This window comes from Peromyscus leucopus, chromosome 16_21, assembly GCF_004664715.2.
Source record: "Peromyscus leucopus breed LL Stock chromosome 16_21, UCI_PerLeu_2.1, whole genome shotgun sequence".
In the NCBI taxonomy this organism is placed as follows: domain Eukaryota; kingdom Metazoa; phylum Chordata; class Mammalia; order Rodentia; family Cricetidae; genus Peromyscus; species Peromyscus leucopus.
In genome coordinates this window covers 76,398,647-76,404,362 of record NC_051084.1, presented here as the reverse complement: position 1 = coordinate 76,404,362, position 5,716 = coordinate 76,398,647, and the positions used below count along the sequence as shown (strand labels likewise).

At 38.8% G+C, this 5,716-nt stretch overlaps 1 pseudogene; it reads right to left on the bottom strand.

Annotated features, from left to right (window-relative positions):
- Nucleotides 1–389: 389 nt before the first annotated feature.
- Nucleotides 390–5,337, bottom strand: LOC114695127 (annotated as a pseudogene).
- Between the last annotated feature and the right edge of the window lie 379 nt (nucleotides 5,338–5,716).

Here is a 5,716-nt window from a genome sequence, read left to right as displayed (position 1 = left end):
CTCATCATATCTAAAACACCAGTCTGTAGCAGGAATCTTAAAAGTTCTTATTAATAAAATCAAACCTAGAGCCAGGTTATTGGGGTTAAATGCTGGATGGTCAGAGAGACAGAACAAGCCACAGCTATCTCACCTTTCCAATTCCTCAGCTGGTCTTGTTTCCTCAGACTGGAAGCTTCTGTGTCCTCATCCCAATGGCTCTCAGCTGAACTGCTGCTTAAAAGCCTGAATGCTGAACCAGCCAAATGCTGCTAGTTTGTGGTCCTCACGTCTTATATACCTTTCTGCTTTCTACCATCACTCCCTAGGATTAAAGGCTTGCTTTCTGGGATTAAAGGTGTGAGTCACCATGCCTTTTTTTTTTTTTTTTTTTTTTTTTTTTTTTTTTTGACTCGGTGAAATTTTTATTAAATCCACAGAAGTAAAAACCATTTTGTGAGGAGGGACTGAAGGACAGGGCCACCAAAGGAGGGGGTATGGGGTGAAAAGACAGACCAGAGCTTGACTGGGCTGACCACAAGAGCTCCAGCTTCAGGGACCATCACCAGGGCCACCAGACAGCTCCTGAGAACTTAGGCTAGCATTGGGAAGGTTCAGCGGTGGCGGTTCTACCAGCACAGCAGAAAACTTGGTGTCACCAAAGGCTTCATTCATGCGCATCTCAAAGAAGCGCTGCAGGCCGATGATGGACTGCACATCCGCCTTGTCCTCAGTCAGCTTGTTGAACTGCTTGAACATGCGGCCCACATCTTGGACAAACTCCTGGGGAGAACTATAAGGGGGTGACAGCTTCTCTTGGAGATGAGCACGTATCAGGGTCAGGTCTAGGGTACCACCTGGCTGCTCCATGGAGAATGAAGAATCGGTAGCCAGCTGATGCAAAGGGCGGCAGGGTTCGTGGCAGAACAGGGCCAGAAGGACACGCTCACATTTCCGCTGGCTGGTTGGTGAGAGCTCAGCTACCACACCAGTGCTATCTGCTCCATCCAGGCTAAGGCTCCCATCTTCCTCCTTCAGGTCGGGGAGCACGTGGCAAAGGGAGCAACTCCACTCCTCCCCTGACACATCCTACAGGGCAGGGAGGTGGCAATCCAGGTGGAAGCAAAATTCACACTGGTTGCACATGACCAGGTCAGCTGGCTTCTGGCAGACACGGCAGATAGTGGCACTGTCATCCAGGATACCTGGTCCACCTACTGGGGCTGAGGTACCCTCAGGAGCCACTACTTCCAGGCCTGAGTCTATACTGCCACTAGGTGAAGCCAGGCTGGGTCCCTCAGCACCTGGGCCTTCACCCAGAGCCATCAACACGGGCTTGGTCTCAGGACCCTCAGTGGCAGCAGACGGGGCTCCGATAGCAGCTTCTGTCTCTTCTTCCTTAACAATGGCCATCCCAGGCAGGGGTAGGGCACCAGAGTCACCATGCCTGGCTGTTTCCAATGTAGCCTTGAACTCACAGAGATACCAGATGGATTTCTGCCTCTGGAATGCTAGGATTAAAGGTGTGTGCTATCACTGCCTAACTAGTAGCTTTTCTGTTCTCTGACCCCAGATAAGTTTATTAAGGTACACAATATTTTGGGGAACACAATACCACCACACCAGTCCATCTTGCAAGTTCGTGACTTTTGGTTTGGTTTTGTGTCCTATGTAGTTTAATTGTGGCTATCCATGTGAGCAAGTATGGATCCACACAGTGGAGCCAGGTTTGGTCACTAGTGAGTACACAATTAGAGTAAATGACCCACCCCTTCTCTGAATCTATCAAGTAGCAAATAGTTCAGCACTGAGGGATAGGGCCACGCCTGAATGGTGAGCGGATCATTCTTGTGTTGATCAAAAGCAAGCATCTACAACTGTGGTGACTCCTGGTTCCCGTGACTCTCCTATCCATAGATGGCATTTCTTAGCCCTCTCCCTATCTTTGGGATTTCACATTCTTTCTGTTCCCCTTTCCACAATGTTCCCTTCACCTTAGAGGGGAAAGAATATACACTTTGGTATTGAATTGTAAAAGTTCTTACAAAAGTCTTAAAGAATGGAGAAAGTATTAGAGAACAGTCATCATTTTAACTTTTAGGTCAGAAACTCCTTCATATACACTGTCTTGTGACCTCAGATCTTGTCTGACTGATGTGGTTTTATCAACTGAACATTATCTTTTGAAAGAGCTATCTTATAGTCAGTCAGTACTAAGGCTGCCATCTGATCTTGCTGAATTTAAAAAGTATCTTTCTTGAAATGTAAAACTAAATACACATAAATATGTTGCCTCTTAATATCTAGGTCTGTCATATAAAGCAAAAACAAGAGAAACTAGAGTGCCAGCAAAAGAGTGTAGGTGAGTAAAAGAGAAACAGGAAGGAAATAAAGCAAAGGCAAGAGGTTAAGTCAGAGATATAGCTGAATCCCCAATAATGGTTTAATTATTTCATTACAACTAAGTTTTGGTGTAACCTCTAAAGTATATTTACAGCAAATTCCTTTAGTTACTGAAATTCACAGAATGTGAATGGTGATTTAAAGCTCAAATGATAATAATTGACATGTTAATTTTCTTTATTTTCTGGAGTCATGAAAAAGGATCTTGGAAACAAATATAAAAAGGGTTTTGAGGCTAGAGAGATGGTGCATTCAATAGGTGAGAGTGTTTACATGGCAAGAATGAGAACCTGAATTCAAATCTTAGTCCCCACTTAAAGAAATACCAGCATGGCTGCATCCTTTCTAAAACTCATAAACCAGTCAATCAACTTAGCCAAAATGCCTATAATCCAGTTCAGCAATAGACCCTGTCTGAAGACAGTAAAGCAGAGGGCAACAGAGGAAGACATCCAATGTACTACTCTGGCTTTGTGTGGACATGCATGGAGGGGCACACCCACACACTTGTGTTAATGCACTGTATGTGCAAACATACATATTCCACAAAAGAAAAAAAGGAAAAAAATAGGGATCCTGAAAGATTTCATCTTTTATTTAAGAAAAAAAATCACCTCTCAGACTCAAGATGTTTTATTTGGACATTCTTGAATGATTTTAATTTCAAATGAGTAGTCAATATCCACTGAAACTATTTTGAAATGTTGAAGTAGAGAAAAGATTAAATATCCAAGCAGAAATAAAGACTTGTACATGTATTTATTTTTACTCATAGATTTTTCCAAACAGTGTTCCATTTTCTAATGTACTGAAAAAATATAATGGTGCAAAGAGCATATGATAATGTATTTCAGCGTCTCAGCTGCATCATCTTGTATTATATGCTTTATAGCAACATTGTTTGTTGTGAGTCTTTGAATTCTGACTTCTCTAACAGAATTATTCATGAATTGAGCTGTTTCAACATTCTTTAGTAAATTTTTCCCAGAATAAAAACAATTTTAAATAACTGCAAGTTATGGAATTCAGAATGCAGAAGTCAGTGCCTTTGACTCAGAGTAACAAAGAACGTTTAACTTATCATATATGATCTGGTCCAATGAGTAACTTCAAGTAATTTTACTAAATAGATGACAATCAGAACAAGATTTCAGTGGGTAAGTTATGATAAAATTCCAGAGTGATGATATGGTGCCGTAGGCTGAAATTTGAACTCTAAGTAACTGGATCATGGATGAAATCTGTCTAAAATGGGAAATCTTTCATGTATTTTTTAAACATTGTTTTCTAAATAATGAATCATGAATATATGCATTAACTCCCATGCACTGTTGATCTGTACAGGACAATGTCAATGCTTTGTGCTATTACCATTCTTAGGATTTGTTAATAAAAATAACTATAATGACTCTTGCTCCCCTCTTGCTAACATCTTGCCTGTTTTCCCTGCCTGTTTGCTGCTCTTGTGCTCCCACTCCAAGACAGCCTTCTGCTCTTGCTCTCCCACTCCCCAAATAAACCTCTTACACTAAAAAAAAAAAATGAATATAATGTAAACTGGAGAATTTTGACTAGGCAGAGACAAACAAAACACTATGGTTATAAGAACCCCATGCCATTACTAGATTTGGCTTCCAGATTTGTTTTATATGCTTGTGTTTTATGATTCAAATGAGTTTTACATTAAAATTGTATTAATTGTTTTCTGTGTGACTCTGAATAGCTATGGTGGACCTTAGATGATTACATATAATAAAATGATAAAGAAAATTATCATTTCTATGTGTTCAAGGCCAGACTAGTCTGGTCTACAGAGTAAGTTTCAGGACAGCCAAGGCTACATCAAGAATCCCTGTCTTGAAAAACTAAAACAGTAAAAAAAAAAAGAATATTTTAAAAAACTAATACAACTGTATGCCAATTTATCCTTTATGAACATTTTGCTTTTGTCTGTGTGTTTAAATTGGAGAAATTGGACACTATAATCCATTGCAAAGCTGGGTACCAGGCTTCATACTTTTCGTGAGCATACAGTTTCATTCATTTTTTTAGGTACTGTTCATGGGTGGCTTTGCTTTAATACATCGGGGGTTAGAAGCTGTATCAAAGATGATATGATTGCACAGGTGGAAAATTGTTTTTTACCCAAGTATAAAGAAGTAAGTTGTCTATCTCTGCTTTATAGAATTTCAAGGGAACCTAATATTAGGTTAGTATATTGAAAAGCTATAAGCCATTTGAGCAGAAAAAAATGTACATATTAACTAGATAATCACCAAATATTTGCATCTTGTCCTCAAGCTCCACACTCTTCTCTTTGGAGAATAATCTAACTTCAACATAAATTTAATTTTTTTGACATATGCCAGAGGATTCTTATGGTTTAGTTGCAGGGAACTGAAAACACAGTATCTAAAACTTTGACCTGAAGAAAAAGCAGTTCATTTTCTTCTGTTTCTCTAGAGTTTTTAAGTTAACATTTAACACGTTTGTTTTTATATTTTTTTATTTTTTGAAATTATAATATAATCATATTATTTGCCCCATCCTTTTTCCTAATCTTTCCCATGCATCTTCCTTCCTCTCTTGCTTTCTTTCAAATTCCTGGCCTCCTTTTCTTTAATAAGTGCTACATATGTGCATATGCATACTCATAAATACAGCATGCTCACGTAGTTCTCTGGTTTAAAAATAAGTAAATCATATCTTTACATTCTTTAAAACTTAACGTGTATCTGAATATATCATATAGACATCTGTTTTAAAATTTTTTCACCTGTAAATATAATTATATAAATTATCTGTTGAAATAGCTACTTCCCAGGTTAAGATCGGGCTTTGTTGTTCCTCAAACAGCTCTTGTTTCTTGAAGTACATATGTGTGAACTGCTTTGTGATGAGGGTAATGTTGAACAAATAAACAATAAATGTGTAATATCACTTACCAACACTCATTAGGTTAAATGTGCCCTGTATTACCCTGCTGAATAAGCTCATTGAGGGAGGAAGTCGTGACTTTACATTGGGAGGAACATTTTCCAATACTAATGCCAGTTCTATATGTAAATCCTCTGTGCAAGCATGAAAAAAGAACTCCAAGTTTTTGACATAATTAATCTTTTTTTTCCTGAGGTCCTTCAATACAGAACTACAAATTTAAATAATGAGTAGAGACATAGTATTAAGTATCTTTCTGCACTCAGGGGATGATGAATTATAATGGCTAAACACCCCAGACATTAAGTTGAATACTAATCTGATGACAGAGTTTGGAAATCAGCCAATGCAGTGCCGGCATACGGGCGCTTTCTCTCCTGCTGACAGAATAATGTAG